Genomic DNA, 20422 nt, shown 5'->3' with positions numbered 1-20422 from the left:
CCTATATAACCTACATTGCTATTATCACCCATGTTATGTGTATTAAAGTTAGCATATATATGCTTAACAATGCTACAATCCGACCTTCATTTACAGTGGAGCCAAAGATTCTCCACCAACTTGGAGAGCATTCTAAGCCCCAGGACTGTGATCATTTAGAGCTAACAGTATTTGTCTCTAGGAAGAATTTAAACAGATTTCCTTAGAAATTGAACTCTTTGGTGAAGGAGTAAAGTTCCTTACAAGAATGTGTGGACTGATGGTGCAGGGGAGTTGTTTTTGTTTTGGGTTGGGATTATTTAGTATTGTTGAATTACCTCCTTATAAGAGACAGCATGTAGAGAGTCTCAGAGGTGTAGCCATGTTAGTCTGTAGCTTCACAAAAAACAAGCAGTCCTGTAGCACCTTAAAGACTAACAATTTTATTTATTAAAATTTTGTGAATAAGACCCACTTCAGAGATCAGGAACTAAATGGTTGGTTTTGGGAGAAAAGCCTTCACCCATAGGAACGCTGTTCCATAACTGTCCAGAGGAGGTATCTCTGAAAATTCTAGTATTGGTCAATATTGGGAAAAGGACACTGGACTAAATGGACCATCCGGTATGACAATCCCTGTGTTCCTGGCAGAACAAGAATAAATAGAACAAATAGGTCCTCAGACAACAGTGGACTAAAGGGCACAATGAATAGACAATAAACTTAACCAGGCTCTGCATGAATGCAGGGGTCTGGACATTGTAAGACTGGAGCTAGAGAAAGTTCACTTATCTTTACACTAAAAGTAAACTGTATCAATATGAAATATACCCACTTTGCATTAAATTTCTTTATCTGTATAGATACCCTAAATCTTTCACTATGTAAATCAAAATGGCACACATATGGAATACACACACAACTAATAAATTGACACAGTGTTGCTCAGGTATTTAAGTGATGTAAGGTGTTTTTTTTTCTGTTTGGAAAATAAAAGGAAAATATACATGATTAATGCAAATGCTTGCATTTTTGGAAAATGAAGGGAAAAAGTTTATATTAATGACAGTCTGAAGATGATTCAAAGATTACATAGAGCTTGTTGGCAGACAATATTTGCAGCCTTTCTGTCTTTTGCTAGAATAAATAGAAGGTGTAGGTGAGTGTTGAGGGGTGGGAGTGCTGATGGTAGGAGTGAGAACAGGGGACCAAGAGAGCTGGAGGGTGTCAGGGCATGGGGCAGACGGTGCTGCAGTGAGGACACAGGATGCGGGGTAAGGGCAGAAGACTATTTGTCTGGTGGGGATGAGGGTAGGGAGTGAGAGTGGAAAAGTCAGGGCAGGGGACTGAGTGTGGGGGTGCTCAGGGCAGGGGGTGCTGGAGTGAGGGCAGGGTAGTGGGCGCCAAGAGCACAGAATTTGGTAAGAGTGAGGTGGGGTCTGGGTAGGTGTGTAGATATCACAGTAGGGATTTTGGTTTGGGCATGGCTTAGGGTGGTGGGAGTGTGGTACAGTCAGGACGGGCTGTGAGGGCTGAAGGTTGAGGCCTTGTGTAGGCTTAGAAGCAGAGCTGGGGTCGGGGGGGATGTGGCTGGGAGGGTAGGTGGTCTTAGTGGAAGGGGTGGGATTGGTGTGGTGGAGGTGGGCATGAGGACAGAGGGTTTGGAGTGTGAGGGATGGTCAGGGCATAGAGAGGGGGTGGAGACATCAAATTAGGGTTTTGTTGGGACAGGTTCAGGCCAGGGTGTGGCAGGTAATGGAGTGAGGCCAGTTGGCAAGGGGGCTGAGGGCAGAGTTTGGTGTGTGTAGGGGGGAGGTCAAGGCAGGGGGTGAGAGTTTGCCGAGCAGGGGCCTTACAGCAGGTGGCTGAGAGATCTCAGGGGATTTACTGGAAACTCTGACACTGGCAAAGGTGGAGCTGGTCCATGGAGGGATGGGGAAGGCCTGCTCTGCCTGGCCCTGGCATCTCCTTGTGGAGGTCCAGGTTGCAGTTCCAGTGGGAGAGCTGAGCTGGTCCCAGTTGGCCTCTGCAGCCCCAGCCATAGCTCCTGCAGCAGGGAGGTGCCTTCCCACACCCTGGGGGAGGCTCAGCTCCTTGCTGTGCAGGGCCCTTCCCCCTCCCCAGCATGACCTTGAGCAGGGGAACCAGGCCAGAGCTGGGGCTGGGCCTTTTTTCCCTGGCCCAGAGGTAGCAAGGAAGCTGGGGACATGGCTTTTTTCCTAGGCCCTGGCACAGCAGCAGTGGGAGGGGGGGTCTTTTCCTTGGCCCCAGGTCAGCATCAGGGGGAGGGCTGGAGCTAGAGTTGTGGCTTTTTTCCCTGACCCTGTCCCAGCAGAAGCAGGGAGAGGATGGGTCCGAAGCTGGGGCCATGGCCACAGCTTTTTTGCCTGGGCTTGGCCCTGCAACAGTGGGGGGCTCTGGCTGGGGTCAGGTCTGTGGCTTTTTCTCCAGCCCAGCTCAGCAGAAGCATGTGGGTTGTGGGCTGTAGGCAGTGGGCAGGGCAGCAGAAAGGAGCCATGGCCCCCATCACAGTGGAAGTGGGAGGGGGTCAGGGCTGGGGCAGGTTTTCTTGGCTCCAGGAAAAGCAGCTGGAAGGAGGAATGTCCTGGGGCTGGGGTAGTTTACCCAGCCCCAGCATAAGCCTGCAGGAGGCAGGGCTCGAGTTTGTGGCTGCAGCATCTGGGAGGGGCTCATTGTGTGTGGGAGTTGTGTAGAAGTTGTGTAGAAGCAGAACTTCCCCTGTGTGGCACTGTAGCCAAATGTTGGGGGGTCAGGGTAGAGGGGAATTCACCTCACCTGGCAGGGTGGAAAGCCCTGTGGCCTGTTTTCCAGCTGTGGATGCTCCTAGTGGTCACTCTGCAGTATGGCTGTTTGCTGCACTCACTGTCCCCAGCGGTGATTCTGAAGTACACTGTCTTTCCTGTCAGTGCCCCTCCCTTTTCCTGTTCTGGGAAATCCTGGGGTTTCAGGCATTTCCCATTTTCCAGGCAACATCAAATCCTGACCTTGATTTACGTTAGGGTAAGAGAAAGCTGAATACCAAACACCATGGTCGTAGCTCTTTCGGTTTAAGAGGAGTTCTTGAACAGACATAGCACAGACAGACTTTAAAATATATTTTAAAGTGAGAACATCCTTTTGGTGGGGTTTGAAATAGGCACAGGACTGGTATCAGCTGCTGTGGGTTCTAATCCAGGCTCCGATTGTGAATTGCTGGTCACCTGTGACAAGTTACTTAATATCTCTGTGCGCCAGATGTTATTAGTGTAACCCCAGAGGCGCTGAGGCCATGTACTAAGGTGAGTGAAGTCTCTGCTCTACAGCCTTGTCTGAGAAGCAGCTGGCCTCTAGATGATGTGGTAGAGCACAGGTCTTTAACCCCTATGGGCACAGGTTTAATCCCTTCTGCTGCCAACAAGGATCTGTTGTTTTTACGTTAGGAAAAAGAGAACAACATTTAGCACTGATGTATCCCAAAGAGCTGTGCAGCTACCACCCAGAACCTTCAGACCATCTTGTAGATGTACTGTTTCCACACTCTGCTTTGCAGATAAGGGGAATTTGGGAAGAACAATCAATGGCCCAAGTTTCCCAAGGCCATAGAGAGTGTCAGTGGCAGCGCCATGGTTAGAAATCAGAGCTCTGTTTAATCTAGGTTCTTTTGTCTGCTGGACTGTGCTGCCTCCTGGAGGAGAAGTGGGAGTTTGCATTTGCTGACACCCCAAATGTCCTAGTTAGAAACAACTTGATAGATCATGATTTCCCAAACTGAGGGGTGTGCTCCCTTGGGGGTGTGTGAAGAAACTGCAAGGGAGGGCCAAGGTGACCCAGCCCCTCATCATTCCCCCCACCCGAAGAAAAGCTGGCCTTTGCTTCTGTCTCTCAGCCCCTGCCATTTTATGTGGGTGGCCCTGCGCAGCTGCCACAAAAAGCAGGCAGCCGGCAAAGACCGACGTGGAATGAACTGCCTCCTGCAGAGGTAGGTGAGTGTGGGTGGGGGTGGGAGGATGGGTTAGATGGGAGACTGGGGGTGCCTGGCTCAAGAGAGGGGGATAGGGTGAGTGGGGGGTTGGTGGTGCCTGGCTTTGGAGAAGGGGAGGGGCTCAGGTGGAGGGGCTCATGGGGTTCAGGCAGCCAGCTTGCAGGGCTTGTGGGGCTTGGGTGTCTGGCCCTGGCAGTGTGGGGCTCAGGCTGGCGGGTGGGCAGCTGGCCCTGGCAGTGTGGGGCTTGGGCAGGCAGCTTGGGCAGCTGGCCCACGGTTGTGGTGGGCAGCTGGGGTGGCTGGCAAGTGGGTGGCTGGTCCCAGTGGCTGGCAGGCAGGTGGGAGCTGGCCCCGGCAGTGAGGGGCCCTTGTGGCTGGAGGGAGGCTGGCTGGCCCCAGCAGCGTGGGGCTCAGTTGGTTTGGACAGGCAGCTCTGGCTGCCTAGGGCTCAGGCAGGCAGGCAGCTGGTGTGGGCAGCTCTGGCAGCTGGCACAGAGCTCAGGCAGCTGGCCAACTGGGGCTGCACCAGGCACCTGCAAGGGGTCAAGGAAAACTATTTGTACTTATTTTTAATTTTAAGTAACACTTTTAGATCAAGTTGTTGTTTATTTTAAATTACAAATTGAATTTTTTCTTAAAAGGGGGGTTGGATGATGGCAAAGAAAAGGTGGGGGGATGTGAGGGTTTCTCAAAAGTCAAAAGGGGGGTGTGATGCCAAAAAATTTGGGAACTACTGTGATAGATAAATCACTTTGCCTGCCTGCCTTAAGACTGGCAGCTGTAAGAACTTCTCTGTGCAGAGAAGTATTATGTCAATGTTCTATTTTTAGAGCCTCTCAAAATTGATATTTTGGTTCCTGAGTTCAGATGTTGTCAGTCATTTGTTGCAGATCCATGTTGATTTATTACTGAATTTTTAGATCTTCCTCCTCCTGTATAATGTTCCCATGAATTATCTGTCACTTACAATGTGTTGTTACTACTGTGTAAGATCTATTCTGGATAAATACACTCCATGTCAATTGACAGCCTTGCAGGGTATTTTTTTACCACAGGACTCCCCTGCTCAGAGCCTAGTCTGGTGTTTATAACGTAAGGCTGAGGTGTGCTGTTTTTCTAACTCTCACAGTTAAGTCTCAGATGTCAACATAAATACACAATAAGCTTTCAAAAATCCCTTCGACAAGGAATATATTATTTCCCTTGTGAGGCTCAGTGTGACAGAAGGAAATAAAGAGATTCTGTCTGGTGCGTTCTTATGCTAAGGTACGGTTGCTGAGGGTGTAAATCAAGGGCTAGCAGAAAGCAGTATCAGAGAAATGATTTGTCTTCATTTTGACAGGAGTAAAATATTATTACAAAAATATCAAAAGGAAAGAGGGAACATGCCCAAGTCTAGCTCCTTTTAAGCATCTTACTTCCTTGTTAGTTGGATTCCTTTTGAAAGGTCGTCTGAGTGCAAGCATCCTTAATCCTTTTAAGGCAAATAGGCTGTTATGTGGACTGTGCTGTAGTTCCAGACAGTAGACCTTACCTAGCATGTACCACACACACAAATGTATGGCTTTCTGATTTCATGCTTAAGCTGTATTCAGATCCAACTCTCCCTCACTTCCTTTCATTATTTCTTTGTACCTCTCAACATCCCTTTGCAGCAGAGATCTGTCTCTGCTGCATTTTTGTATAATCACTTCCTGATAACTAAATAGTCAGAATTACAAATAAGAAGTTACACAAATCTGTTTGTAAGTAGTTTCAGAGGGGTTGCCATGTTAGTCTGTAGCGTCATAAATAACAAGCAGTCCTGTGGCACCTTAGAGACTAACAAATTTATTAGGTCATGAGCTTTCATGGGCAAATCTTGTGATCTAATAAATTTGTTAGTCTCTAAGGCTAATTCTGCATGGCAGGAGCTACTTTGGGATACTGCGGTATCTCAAAATAGCTGCCCTGCATCTATGCAATGCACCCATCATTTTGAAATATTTTTCAAAATAACAGGCACACTATTTCAACACCTCTGTATACCTCATCGCAGGAGGAGTAAAGGATGCCTCGAAATAGTGCTTTATTTAGACAGCTGTTTAGACAGCACCACATGATGAAATATTTTGAAATGAACGCAAAATAAGCTCTGCAATTTGTATAATGCAAATTGTGCAGCTTATTTCAAGTTTAGGCTGTCTTGTAGACATAGCTTAAGATGCCACAGGAATGCTTGTTATCTCTTTGCAAGTAGTTTCACTTAGGGGCTGGTGAATCTCTGGACATTTTCTTTTTATGTTCAAGTTTCTGAATGCCCCCTCCTCAAGAATTTTTTTTTTCCCCAGAAAAAGAAAACCCTGGCATACCCAATTTCCCCACTTGACTCCCTCCTTAGCACTCTTATTGCAAGTTGTCCCCTGTGAGTAAAGTCAGTGGCCTCTGAATACACAGTTCCTTCTGTGTAGAATAGTTTCTACAGCACTTTTTTTGTGTCAGTACTTGCTGGTACTGAGTACTGGCACCTCAGCAGCCCCTGCCGTGGGATTGGCTGGGTGGGGGTGGGGAGCTGGTTGAGTAACTGGCACTCTGTTTTTTTACAAAAAAGGTACTGAGTTTCTAAGTAGGACCCTGTCGAGTTCATGGTTCATTATGGACAATTTCATGGCCATAGGATTTGAAAATTGGTAAAATTCACATTTGCAGCTGTTTAAACCTGAAATTTTGTGATATTGTAACCATGGGGGTCTCACTCAAAAGGAGATGTAGGGGTTGTAAACCTGCTGCAAACCTGTTGTAGGGAGGTCACGGAATTTCCTCCCTCCCTTCTGTGCTCTGAAGGCAGCAACCACAGAGTTTCCTGCAACCCCAGGAGGTTTCAAGAGGTAGAAGGTGGTAGAAAGCCCTGCATCCCTTTCTCCACACTCAGCTGCCGGGACCCCAGGCTACTGCCCAGTTTCAGACAGCATCCTGCAGCAGAGAGAGGCACTTGGAGGTGGCTGTGTCTAGTATCTCCTCACCCCCACAACAAGTAAGCAGAAGGTGAACAAGTCTTGTTCTTCCACTGCCCAGTTAAAGCCAGGAAGCCCCCTTTTGATGGGGCACTCCTAGGAACAGGAAGACATCAGATTTCATGGGGAAGGACTTATTTCATGGTTCATGATGCACTTTTCTTGGCTGTGAAATTAGTAGGCCCCATAGGCAGATTTACTGTTAAGCCATTTTTTCCATGGCACTGGGCCCAAGTTCAGAAGCACTCTGTATCTCTCCCTTCCTCCCCACATTGGGAGTCTGCAGGGCATGATAAGATGGGAGCTGACAACCCAAGGACCCTGGGGCCAGCTCGCTGTCAGAAGAGCTGGACCTGGAGCAGGGAAGAGCCTGAATTTCCCAGCATTCTCTTGGACACTAGCAACAAGAAAGGGAAGGTTGGGAGAAGGGGAAGCTACAAGAGCCTTGCACAGCACTGACTGTGAATGAAGAGCCAGCAGCTGGAAGGGGACGGTGGTGCAAATTGGGAACGTGTGCACAGGGAGTAGATTGGATTAGGAAAGCTAGTGGCCTCAGTCCACCATCCCCCAAGAAGGAATTGGGTGGACTGAGTGGACAATGCACATCTGTCTGAAGTCTAGAAGGGAGGTATGTGGACCCCACCAGGAGAGGTTAATATATGAAAGGAAGGAAGACTCTCCTAGAGAGCCTGGGCAGCTTTAGGCACAATACCAGGCACACAGGGAGGATTTGACTCACGAATGTTTGAAGTTGTTGTGGGGGTACAGGGCAGTCATCACTGCTGTGTAAGATATGGGTTGCAAAGGGCTCCCTCCATCTAAGCATTGTAAGGTGAAAGGAGGAGGAGCGATAGTGGTTGAACCAGCTGGCTGGAAGTCTTTTGGCTATATAGCTGTAAGACTGGTTTGACTAGTTCTCTCCTGCACTGTTCAAAGGTAGACCTAAAGGTAGGTCTATAGTTTTTCTGTGAGAATCTGCCTTGGTGGATACTGAGATGCTGTGGCTAGGCCCAGAGCTGAATGCTATTATGAGCTAAAATCACTGGTAGCTGAAGCTATGGAGAACTGGACACACAGGGTTTTGCTGTAGGCAAGACAGCAGTGTGTGATGACCGGCCGGCTGGCAGGCGCCAACAGCAGATGGCTAGTAGGAGGAGTGGTGGGTGGCCAGCAGGCGCGACTGGCAGACAACTGGTAGGAGAAGCAGCAGGCGGCCATCAGGAGCGACTGGCAGGTGGCCAGTGGGGCAGCTGGTAGGGGGCAAGCAGAACACTGGACCAGAGCAAAGGTGGCATTGCCGCAGGTTCAATGAAGGAATGGATCAGGGTGAAGTGTCAGGGTCTGCACCAACTGGACAGAGTTGTAAGTGGGGCATTTGAAGGGGGGGTACAGAGAAGGTTTGGGTTTGTGGCTTGGCTGGTTATAGTATTTGACTGGTGAGACTGAGAGACAAAGGACAGTGCTCAATCCATTTGAGCTGGGACAGTTACTTGAGGATTAGTTAGGAACTCTGGGTGCGGTATTTTCCCAAGCTTATGCCATATGACTTTTCTGCCTCTTTCATTAGAAGTTTCTTTTCTACGCTTAGACTCTGTGCTTGCAAGTGGGGAAGCATTGCCTATCGGAGGCACTCAGGGTGTGTGAATTTCCCAGGCTACTGGGTGGGGGTTCGAGCCAGTACTGTGTGAGATGGATGAAAAGGAACTCCTAGATGTTGAAGGTGGCCCTGATTGCTGCCAACTCCTTCCAGCAGAAGGGTTACATTAGTTATTCGTGGATGGCCTGTGGCATAGAGAAAGAACTTTGCGGGTTTAGATATGTAAGGCCCTCATATGAACATCCATAACAATTGATCATTGATGATGGTTGATGGTGAAGTTTCTAAAGATTTTAATAAATTGGTTTTTATTTTCTATATTTAGTACAAAATAAATGTTTTCCCCTAGTGAGAAGTGATAGAAAAAGTGTGCCTGAGGCTGAATACACATGGCTGTTTTACTGTACACAGAGAGAGCCACCTCCTGGCTCACAGGGGTATGAAGTGTTTCCATTACATTTGATTTAGCTTTTTTGACAAGCAGCTGGTCAGGAAATGAGAGGTATTGTGAGAATCCTAACTGTGGTCAAATATAAACTGTTCAAGGCCTGTCACTTGCAAGATCTCACATTCCCTTCTTTATTAGTGCATTTTGAGTATACATACAAGATAAAAATTATGATGCAAATATCTTCAAACAGATTGCATCTTAAAATGCTTCACATGGTTTAAATAATATGTTTATAGACTTAGACTGCAACCCTGCAAAGATGAATATGTGTAAATAGTCTTATTGAACTTAGAGGGACTGCTCATCTGCCTAATTCTTTAGAGGGTCAGTTCTTTAAGTAATAGGGGAAAATGGTAAATAGTAGTAAGAAAAGAAGAGAGGCTTTCACTTGAGGTTGTTGCAGTGAGTTACAATCCCTCCCTCCAACCCCAACATTGAAGTCAACAAACATCAGAAAAGTCTGAAGAGATATTCATTCACATTTGGATACACTTCACTCATTCTATTTATTTAAAAATTTAATTTTTTTTCGAAGGGTAGAAGATTGATTTCCGAAAACTAAAGTAATCAAGCTTTAAAAAGTAATCCATATTGGTACTTGGAATATGTTCTCAGATGAGAGTGTCCTCCACTGGCATTCTGGTGATATTACCATGGGTCAGAAGACTATTGTATTGTCATCGTGCATGTTCTGCAAGAGGTTTCTGGGCCACTCCTCACCCCTATATGTTGTAGATTCAGAGTTTCCTCCATATGTTGTCCAGATCTTGGTACTGTAATTTGTTTTGCTGCAAAGGATAAAACCACTGAATGGTAGCTTAAGAAATTATTTCCTAGGAAATAATTTCCTACCATAATATCTCACTATAGGAATATTTCAAAGTTTTGTGAATAGGTCAATATTTTTACTAAGGATAGATATATTTGGAGAAATGGGTTCCTCTAGCTTTATATACATCTTCCTAATTTTTTAATCTATAACCTCTCATTATGTTCAGTGGATTAATTTAGGAATAATTTCAGATATTGCTTGTGAAAATTTACAGGAATTTGAACTGCACACCATATTTTATTCAGTAATTGGGTTTAAATTTATTTGCCTGACATTAATGATTCAGGCACACTGTTAATGAAATAAGTAATTAGACTGTATTATCATTTTAATTTGATAAGGTTTTTCAGGAATTTTCTATCTGCCCTGTCCCTAGTGAGTTGCTCTCATATGCATTATATTGTTACCTTATGTCTCAGAAATTATTTGTCTGTAAGAGGCAGCCCCCCCAACATAAAAATGTATGCAGGACTGGGACCTATTTTGGGAAGCTGTAGTTTCCTTCCCCGCTACAAAGTTCACCAGAAATTACTTTTAAAGTGATTCATTGTGATTCTACAGACTAAGAAGGTCTAGCATATCAGAGAGCAGTAAACAGAACTAGAGTGCCTCAATTTGTTTTAGCAAATATGAAGAGGAAACCTTGGAACAATACTTGGTCAAAGAACAAAAATGATCCTTGCTGTTTTGTTTTTTTCTGGAGATTTTCTTTCTGGCAGATTTTGCTGTCTCTTGACTAGTACCTGGCACAATCTCCAGGTAGGTCTCCAGTCGGAGGCAGATAATGCGCAATACACAGATGACCAGACAGAAAAGTGTTCATCCCTGAAAAGAAAATTTCCAAGGTGTGTCACCTTCTAGAGAGCTACCATAATTCCAAGAGCATAGGAACATAATTTTAGTATAAGCACACTCCTTAAATATTGTGTTTATATGCATTTCACAATAATTATGATGAGCAATGTCTATTATCTCTCAGTATAGCCCTCATATGCTACCATCTGGTAACTATTTTCCATATATCTGACCCAGGAGAGGTCTATAAAATCCTGTCTATGGTTTCTGCAAATTGGCACTGAGATGTCCCTGAGTCACAGTAGGAATCTAGGCCTTTTATTCCCATTGTTCATTCCCTTGATGGACATGGAATTATACAGCCATCAACTTTCCAAACACATTGCTCATTGAGGGTTCCCATGCCTTGCTGTATGAAGCTCAGATTCTGAGTTGTGAGATTAAACCACACGTGTAGTTCTGAACAGACAAAATGAACCATTGAGATAATTAACTATTTAATAAGAGGGCTCTGAAGATTAATCCATTTGTGAAGAAAGTAGTATGAATGTTACAAATAGAAAACAATTGGACCCTTAGGAGAGCTGGAGGAAAATGCAGCTGTGTACCAATGGCATTTTAATGAGGCAGCAGGTATTAGTCCAATTATTGGAGTTCCTTAAAGGAGTTATTTTGGGTACCTAAAAAAACATGCATTACTTGTATGACAGCATCATACCAGGCACCTTGTAACTGTCTGCCTAAATATTATAAGAGTGAGCTATTGCATGCGTTCTGTGTTCTTTCGTAGTGGGAATCCTGCAGAATCTGTTCTACTGCTGTCACCCTCGTAGACTCTGCAGCATGACTGTCTCTTCCTTAGGACAGCTGAATGCAATCCATAGAGTAGCCAGTCCGTATCATCTTAAACTTTGCCCATTCAGGTTCATTTGAAAATTATGTGAAATGCTCTCTCTTTCAGCAACTAAATCCTCTCCTTTCTGGCCCGGATGGACTTGTGATTAGGGATCCATCTAATGTTTTCCATCCATGGGCAGAATAAATTTTGTTATATGCACCAAAGCATGTGTGGATGTGCACCACCAATAGAAACACATGCTGCCCATTGTGGGTGCTCTGCTAATTAGCTGGGTGGCATCTGAACTTCTTCTGAGTGGCTGACCAATCGCTTGGCTTACAGGGAGCACGGCTTGTCTCTGCTCTTGTGGCTTCCCTTTACTCCCCCCTCAGAAGACATTTTTCTGCAGGGAAGCAAAGAAATTTGCATTGGCCATGAATTCTGTGTATGTGCAGGGACACGGAATTCCCCCATGAGCTTAGAGAGAGAAACAAAATGGCCCCACATCTTTTCCACTTCTGATTTTGAGGACTCTCAACCCTTGAAGTTTTGTTTTGTACTAGCCCTGAGCTTTCCCTAGCTTTTAAAAGAGCTAACTTGTGTGTTGCTATGACCTATGTTACTTCTAAATATTTCCGTATGAAAAATTCTTTGTTTCAATAGCTTCAATTAACTTAACAATCTCTTGTCTCCAAGCAAATGGTTATTTTGGTGGCTGGGATTCTCAGTACCAATGTGACAGACCAAAATGTAAAGACTAGACAAGTCAGACCTTTACTTGAGTAATTAACTGTCTCAGAGAAGATGGCTCAAAGCCAAAAGGCAGGCACTGGCAAATACCAAAACTGGAATCCTATCTCAGTGACTCCCTCAGGTCTTAATTTTGGTGGCTTTGAATTCTCTAGCCTAGACGAAGGAAATAATATTTTTACTTTCTTGTAAACATAGCTAAATCAAAGACTAGGGTGTTTGAGATTTTCCTACCATGCATTCCTTGATGTCCTTTGTGAACACAGGTCCATCAAGCTATGTCTAGACTTCAGGGTTTTGTTGATAAAATGGCCATTTTCTCAACAAAACCTGGACCACAGCCACATTGCAAGCATGGTCTATTGACAGTAAGTCAAAAAATAGAGGGGTTTTGTTGACAGCCATAGTCCGCTCACCACAAGGAAGAACACCTACTCGGATGGAATATTGTTTCCAGTTTTGAGCACCACATTTCAAGAGGGATGTGGAGAAATTGGAGAAGGTCCAGAGAAGAGCAACAAGAATGATTAAAGGTCTAGAGAAAATGAATTATGAGGAAAGACTGAAAGAACTGGGCTTGTTTAGTTGAGAAGAGAGAAGACTGAGAGGGGACATGATAGTGGCTTACAAGTACCTAAAAGAGGGTTATAAGGAGGAGGGGGAAAATACTTCTTCTTAGGCTCTGAAGACAGGACAAGAAGCAATGGGCTCAAACTGCAGCAAGGGAGGTTTGGGTTCAACATTAGGAAAAACATCCTGTCAGGGTGGTTAAAGCCTGGAATAAATTGCCTAGAGAGGTTGTGGAATCTCCATCACTGGAGATATTTAAGAGCAGGTTAGATAGACATTTATCAGCGATGTCTAGATGATGCTTGGTCCTACCTTGATGTCAGGGCACTGGACTCGATGACCTCTTTAGGTCCCTCCCAGTTTGTGTTCTATGATTCCGAGAGAGAGATCTCAACAGAAGGCACGTGTGGATGTAATGGACGGTCTTCTGTCAAGAGAGGAGGCCTCCAGGATGCTGCATAGATGTCTCAGTGGACAACCTGTCTACAGCAATCAGTGCCCTATGGTTCCTGGCCCTCTCCCTCAGGGCTTCCTGGATCTGCTCCCCATCATGATGGGGCTGGTAGATGGCAGCTGTGCTTGCCTACTCCCAGGCTCACCCTTCGTGGCTGGCCTCTGCCCCCAACCACAGGAGGAAGGCAGAATACAAGAAACTGCCACAACCTTGGGAATGTTGCACACCCCCACATTGAGGCCGGTCAGTGGGCACCTGAACGGTGCCTTTAGGCAGCTGAAGGTGCAGTCGACCTGCAGCCTAGCGTGGTTCAAGTGCTCATTGAATTGTTCCCTGCTGGGGTTCAGATGTCTGGTATACAGCTTCATCAGCCACAGCATGAGGAATAGGCTGTGTCCCGCCTGATGCACATTGTCATCTACACATCTCCCAACCACCAGCTCATGGCAGGGGACAAATGTACCTGCCTTCAGCTTCCTTCCTGACCCCCCAGTGAAAATGTCTGTGAACTGTCCATGGTGGTTGACCAGGGCCTGCAGCACCACGGAGAAGTAGCCCTTCCTGTTGATAAACTTGGCCACACAGTGCTCCAGGGCATGGATTAGGATGTGGGTCCCATTGATGGTTCCAGCACAGTTTGGGAATACCAGAGCAGCAAAATAGGCCACAATCTGGTCAAGGCCTCCCAGACAGATGACCCTCTGCAACAAGATTGAGTTGATGGCCCTCACAACCTGCAGAGGGAGGTGAATGAACACATATGACAGGGAATGAGGAAAGGAGTGCCTGTCCCTTTCCCATCTCCTCTCCTGAAGCTCTCTAGGGGGCAGTTGCATCGGGTTTCATTGAAATGCAGTGACAGCACTGCTCTGCCACTCCACACTGCTCTGAGGAAAGTGGGGACAGTGCGGTGGTCTGAGCAGTGTTAAGGGCTGACTGCCCTAGGCCCTGGCCTTTCTGGGTGTGTGAAGCTGGGCTACCCCTGCCACCTGGGCCCTGGGCCCATGTTGGCTGTCAGCCCTGCAAGAAGACAGGCAGCAGCTACATTGGATGGTATTTTTTGCTGAATGCTCCTTGCACTGGCTGAAAGAGAAGAGAGAGCCCTGCAACTGAGTCCAAAACAACAGACAGAAATGTCAGTGCGCCTCCGAAAGGTGCAATGAGCAGATGAACTTTATTGTATGGCATAATCTACTTATTTCCATCGAGGGGAAAGAGATGGTGGGAAATGCTTCCAGAAGAGAAGGGGTGGAGTAGAGTTGCTCCATCCCACTGCATGAGAGAGAGCAGTGGAATGAATGGCACCACCTCATTATTAGTGGCTAATAAAGGGAGTCACTCTCATCCCCTATCTGCATGCATGTTGAAGAGTCTTTCCGAGCAACAAACATGCTAACTTTTCTAGTCTCTGCTGCTTTGCTAAAATATTGACATGCAAAGACATATTATTCTTGTAAATTATCCATACTCTAATTCTCTTAATGCTCATGATTAATTTTCTGAATATGGGTAGACACACTGACCTCACTGGAACTTCTCAGATGCATAAAGAACAAGAGCATTTGCAGGATATCTAATCTATTAATGTAATAAGTATTGGGGTTTAGTGAAATCTCACTGAAGTTGCAGGGTGAGGATGTGGGAAACAATAGCTGCCTCTTGTTCAGGATAAACATAAAAAGCTCTTACTCTGCTTCTAGGGCAAGATAGCTGAAAGAAGAGGAGACACTACCTAAAAGCTACACGCAAAGCTGGTCAAAAACAGTTATGTGGGCGTAGAAGTTATGCTGATTATTTTTTTGGGTGAAGTACCATGTTCTTACTAATTTTTTCTTTCCATGGATGGACTAAATTGTGTTATGTGCACTAAAGCATGTGTGGATTAGCGCAACCACGAAAAACATGTGCTGCTGAGTGTGGGAGCTCTGCTAATTTGGGCAGCTCCTGAATCTCTCATGGGTGGTCACTGAAGTGCTCAGCTGACAGGAAACACTGGTGGAGTGGTGTATATCTAGCTATAAGAGCAGACGCAGAAGAGGATGCAGAAAGAGAGAGACACACAGAGCAGCACTTTGTACACTAATAGGAAAAGGAAAGCTAGGAGAGAGATTTTGGGTAGAGTGCAAGCTTAAAAAAGAGGTTGGGGTACTGACCAAGGAAACTGTCTCAATGTTATCTCATTTCTAGTGTTAAGAAAGCACGGATGCACGTTTTTTTTTTTTAATAAACAAGATTGCATCAAAGAAATATTTGATTCTACCCTGATTATTTACTGTTAAAGCAAACTATTTACCAGGCCTCAGTTATGGACTAAAAGGTCCATTAAAATCCATGTGCAAATGACATAAGACATTGCTTGTAGGATTTACTAAAATAATATTGCAAAGCATGTTCTACAATTTTACAAGTGAAACCCACTGATTCTTGATAAAGTAGACACATGAAACAAATTAAAATTAAAATGACTTAAAACAAATTATAGGTGGATGCCAAACTTGTTAGAGCAAAAGGTCTGAAATGCCCCTAATTTGACACCCTTCCTAAATTGTCAAATGTCTGGGCTCACCCTTGCCTGCCTCTCTCAATAAAGGTGAATACACTAATTTTTTTCTGGGGGCTGAAGGGTCAGCAGAAATTGAAATACCAAAGCCAGCTGACTGGAAAACTAAGTTAATACTCAACATATCTTTTTGACAGAAAGTGTGTGTCATATATAAAAAATATTCGCCTTCCTTAGGCATCTGCAAGTAAGCACTATTACCCCCAAGCTTACAAACGTAGGATAGTAACAGAGAAATAGCTGTGTTAGTCCATATTTTATCAAAACAAAAAAGCAGTCCAGCAGCACTTTACAGACTAACAAAGTGCTACTGGACTGCCTGTTTTGTTTTGTTTTTTTTTAAACAAAGGTAGGGATCTGACTGCTCTGCTTGCATGAATTCTAACTCAAGAGTTGTCCCCCTACCATAACCACTAAAGCGGACGGCACAGGGGAAGGGATGGAAAGAGGGCCGGTAAATTCTCCGCTCTAATTTTCTTGTGCAAGGGGGTTTCCATTCACATGACTTGGGGGAAAACCTGATCCCTGGCACGAGAGAATAAACTAAAGTGGACATGAACTACACAGAGCCGACTGCACGACAACCAAAACGTTCCATCGTGACCAATCGCGACACAGGGGGGGGGAAGGCGGGGTCATAATACCCCACCCCCGTGCCGACAGCACCAATCCAAACAACAAGAGGGAGCCTCCCAGTTCCTCCCCTCCCTGTTATCCCGGAAGTTCCCGGTAAAGCCCGTCCCCCGCAGCCGGGAAACAGCGGCCTCCTCAGCCGTTCCGCCCTGCCCGGCTTTCCCCCGCTCCCCAAGCCGCGGCAGCCCCGGCAGGGGCAAGGAGTGTCTGGCTGGAGGAGGGTGACCTGCCCGGCGCGGGGCGGCAGCATTTGGGGCGGCTGCGGCCGGGCTTTCCGGCGGGGGAAAGAGAATCGCGTCGCACCGCTCCCCCCACCCCCGGCTGAGGCGGCAGCGGCGCCACGTCTCGGGCTGGCAGCCGGAGGACGGAGCCGCTGGTGCCAGGTCTGTGGGGAGGGCTCGGGGCGATAGCGGGCTCCGAGCCCGGGGGCCCTGGGAGAGGGACCCAGGGGTTGTAGTGGGCGGGCGGGCCGGCCCTGGGGAGACGGCTCGGGAGGCTGAGACTTGGGTTGAGCTGGACGGGCCGGGCTGGGGGTCGGGTCTGAGCTCTGGCCTGGGTTGCGCTAGGCACCGGGCTGGCCGGGCCGTGAGGGGCGGGGTGTGCTCTGGGCTGGACGGGCCGGGGGAAGTGGGGGCTTTGTGGGCTGGGCTGGGCAGGACGGGGGTCTGGCTGCGAGACCTTGGGGCACTAAGCGAAGCACTCCTTGTCCAGGGGACGGCGGGTCACATCCCGTGCGGTTTGTGCTGTGTGTATCAATCACCTTGGACTCTTTCCTGCCTGTGACCCTCCCCCCGCACCAGTCCACAGCGGGGGTCCAAGGCCGAGGCGTGGGTGGCGTTGCGGTGCTGAGTATATCTAGTCTCTTTGGGGGTGGTCGGTGTTTGCGTCATAGGGTTACCGTATTGAATCTTTCAGAAAGGAGGACACGCCTGAGAGGGAGGGTATTGGTATTCGTGTCTACCAAGTCCCGTTGTATTAACAGACTGCATATACTACAACGCATTAATACAACGGGACTTGGTAGATACTGATACCAATACACTCCTTCTCGGGGGCGGGGGTGTCCTCTTTTTTACATGGTAACTCTATTGTGTCATGATATTACTTTTCCTAACATCCAGCTTTCTGGGAGCAGATTGGAGACTCCTGTCATTTTAGGTGTCTCTAGCTTATGCTCCCGATAAAAAAAAGTTTTCCCTCTGTCTCTGGTAACCTTGTGTAAAAGCTCTGAGTTTCACATGGGGTCAGTCTGTGTTGTGCTTTTAATAAAATGAGTTGTTTTAGGGTTTTTGTTTCATGAATGCCTGCACTCTCAGCTTTGGCTGTACACCAGTCTGGAAGACTGCTGCTTTCTGTATAACATGTGTTGGGAACCTTTGTTTATGTTATTAAGAAAGACTTATAATGGAGTGTAACAGGAACTAAATGTCAAAATGTTATGACTTCATATGACTAGGAACAAAGAAGATCATTAGAAAGAGCAAGAGTACAATATAAACTCAGTCCTTTGTACAAACTGTATTATATTTAGCTTAGGTTTTAAGTCTGTGCAATATGAATGTTTATATATGGGGCAGACACAAGTATTTGTTGCTAGGAATGTGTTAACAAGTAATCTAAATGAGTCAGACTGGATTATGTAAGGTATAACTATGGTGATTGTAAACTGTCTTTTCCCATTACTACAGTTGGGATGATCTTATGACTTGTTCCGTGTACAATATCTTTTGTGATGTTAGCATTGGTAGAAACTATTGCTGAAGTTTAAGTAGAATTATATGTAACTTTAAGGCTACATCTACACTAGCCCAAAACTTCAAAATGGCCATTTCGAAGTTTATTAATGAAGTGCTGAAATACATATTCAGCACATCATTAGAACGCTGGCAGCTGCAGCACGTCGAAATTGACATGGCTCGTCCATACGGGGGTCCTTTTCAAAAGGACCCCGGCAACTTTAAAATCCCCTTATTCCTATCTGCTGTTAGGAGCAAGGGGCTTTCAAAGTTGCCGGGATCCTTTTGAAAAGGAGCCCCGTCTGGACAAGCCGCGCCAGTTTTGAAGTGCTGCGGCTGCTGGCATTCTAACTGGGTGCTGAATACGTATTTCAGCATTTCATTAGTAGACTTCGAAATGGCCATTTGTCTGGTGTAGACACGGCCTAAGAAGTCAGTGTCAGAGGATATTACTAATACAGCTTGAACCTCTCTTGTCTAGCACCCTTGGAACCTGACTGATGCCAGATGAGAGAATTTGATGGACCATGGGAGGTCAATATTGTCTAGCACATTACAAAAAATTCCACTGCTTAGTGGGCTGTTAGACATTTAGGGGTAAATTACAGCTAAATAACAGCACAGAACACTTAGAGCCAGGATTGGTGTCTGTAAACAAACTTATGGGACCATGGGAAACTTGGCCACACTCATGATAAGCAGTGCTCTGGCTAACGAAAATCATGCCAGAGTACAGGTGCTGCTGGATGAGAGAGTTGCAGATTTGAGAACTGGCATATGCATCTTTCCTCTTTTGTGGAGGGACATTCCATACTGAAATGACTACCCCAGTTGAGACATCTGTTGTGAAAATAGCCTTAGATTAGCTGTTGGCTTTCTAGGGTCATTGCCTTTTTCTTTTTCATGTGATATGCACAGGGTTTATTGGTGTTGGGATAACACTGAGTCCAGTCCCATGCCTGTTAAACTACTGGTACTACTGATTTCAGTGAGAATTTGCCTGTGTGACTGCAGGATCCAGTCTTAAATACGATTGTATTTGTCCATAGAAACTGTTGCTTTCATCACCAAAGCTATGTCTAAATTGAAGAGATCTGTTGGCAAAAGATATGCAAATTGCACAACGCATTTGTGTATCTCCTGCCAACAGTTCTGTCAGGAGAGTCTTCCTGACATTTGGCCTGTCTATGTAGGGCCAAATGTCGGGAAAACCCCCTCTGCCAGCACATCCCTTTTTCCTCGTGGAATGAGGATGACTGGGATTTCAGCAGAAGGCTCCCGGAGCATCAGACTTATGTCAGTAGACCTCCTGGCTCCTGACAGAAGCTTGCAATCTAGACATAGCCCAAGAGATCAATTACAAATTAGATGTATTCTGCAGAGATGGAGAGGGAAAAGAAGTTAATTTGGTCAAGCTATTTGACTGTGTGTGGAAGTATAATTTATACTGTTAAGTTTTTACAATGTCAGCTGAAATTCTGTTTTTAGTCAAGAGCTTTTTAGTGTCTTTTTGAACAGCCATTTATAAAATTTTGTAATCATCTGCACTTCCTTTAAAATTTAATTTGCCTACAGGAAATTGAATACTGAAATGTTTTTAATTTTATATTCTGTTTGTGTCTTGACCTAAGTTTAAACGTGGGTGTTTTACATGTCATTGGCAAAATGCAGTGAATTTGCTAAGACATCCCATGAAGTCTTGCCCTAAGATGGGTGAGCAAACATTTTCCATCAGGTCCTCTCTTCATCCCTGTAATTGGCAGCCTCCCCCACATGTCTAATGTAATCAAAACTGACAAATTTTGGTTTTGTTCATATGGGGGGGGGAATCCCTTTTGGCATGTGTAAGAAAATAAGTCTGTAGAATGTAAAAACTTTATTAATCGGTATATAAATGCGAATACATATACACAAACAGTGACATATTTCAACATTTTTAATGAGATCGATGAGCCTGAGACCCAGCAGCTGATCTTGCTTCACCCCCACCCCCTTACAAAATTTCATGCCTCCTTAAGGGGACCTGTCCCTCCACTTTGCGCACCCCTGTGCTAGGAGAAGGCTGGCCTTGATTGGCAATTTACTTTCATTTTAACTGTCAACACAAGCTGTAATTAGTAGGTCATGCTCCTGCAAAGTTATATGTGTTGGTTGCAGTGAAGGAATCTGAGCCACAACTGAATAAATAGTAGTAGCATCATTTAAGGAAAATGTTCGATTCAAACCTCTTTGCTTTGAATAAATAAAATAAC

General features: G+C 45.7%; 1 protein-coding gene across 5 annotated transcripts in view; it reads left to right on the top strand.

The window, feature by feature from the left end:
• The first annotated feature begins 16655 nt into the window (after positions 1–16655).
• Positions 16656–20422, top strand: part of GOLGA3 (golgin A3) — a 46653-nt gene continuing 42886 nt past the window's right edge. For 3 of the 5 annotated variants that reach the window (XM_075012349.1, XM_075012352.1, XM_075012350.1), the window contains exon 1: positions 16656–16817. The gene's annotated coding sequence lies outside the window, so the exon portion shown is untranslated. The remainder of the gene's footprint in view (positions 16818–20422) is intronic. The other 2 variants (XM_075012351.1, XM_075012348.1) reach the window with 1 other exon arrangement.

The sequence above is a fragment of the Carettochelys insculpta genome, chromosome 18, assembly GCF_033958435.1.
Source record: "Carettochelys insculpta isolate YL-2023 chromosome 18, ASM3395843v1, whole genome shotgun sequence".
Taxonomy (NCBI): domain Eukaryota; kingdom Metazoa; phylum Chordata; order Testudines; family Carettochelyidae; genus Carettochelys; species Carettochelys insculpta.
This window is presented reverse-complemented; position numbering and strand designations above follow the sequence as displayed.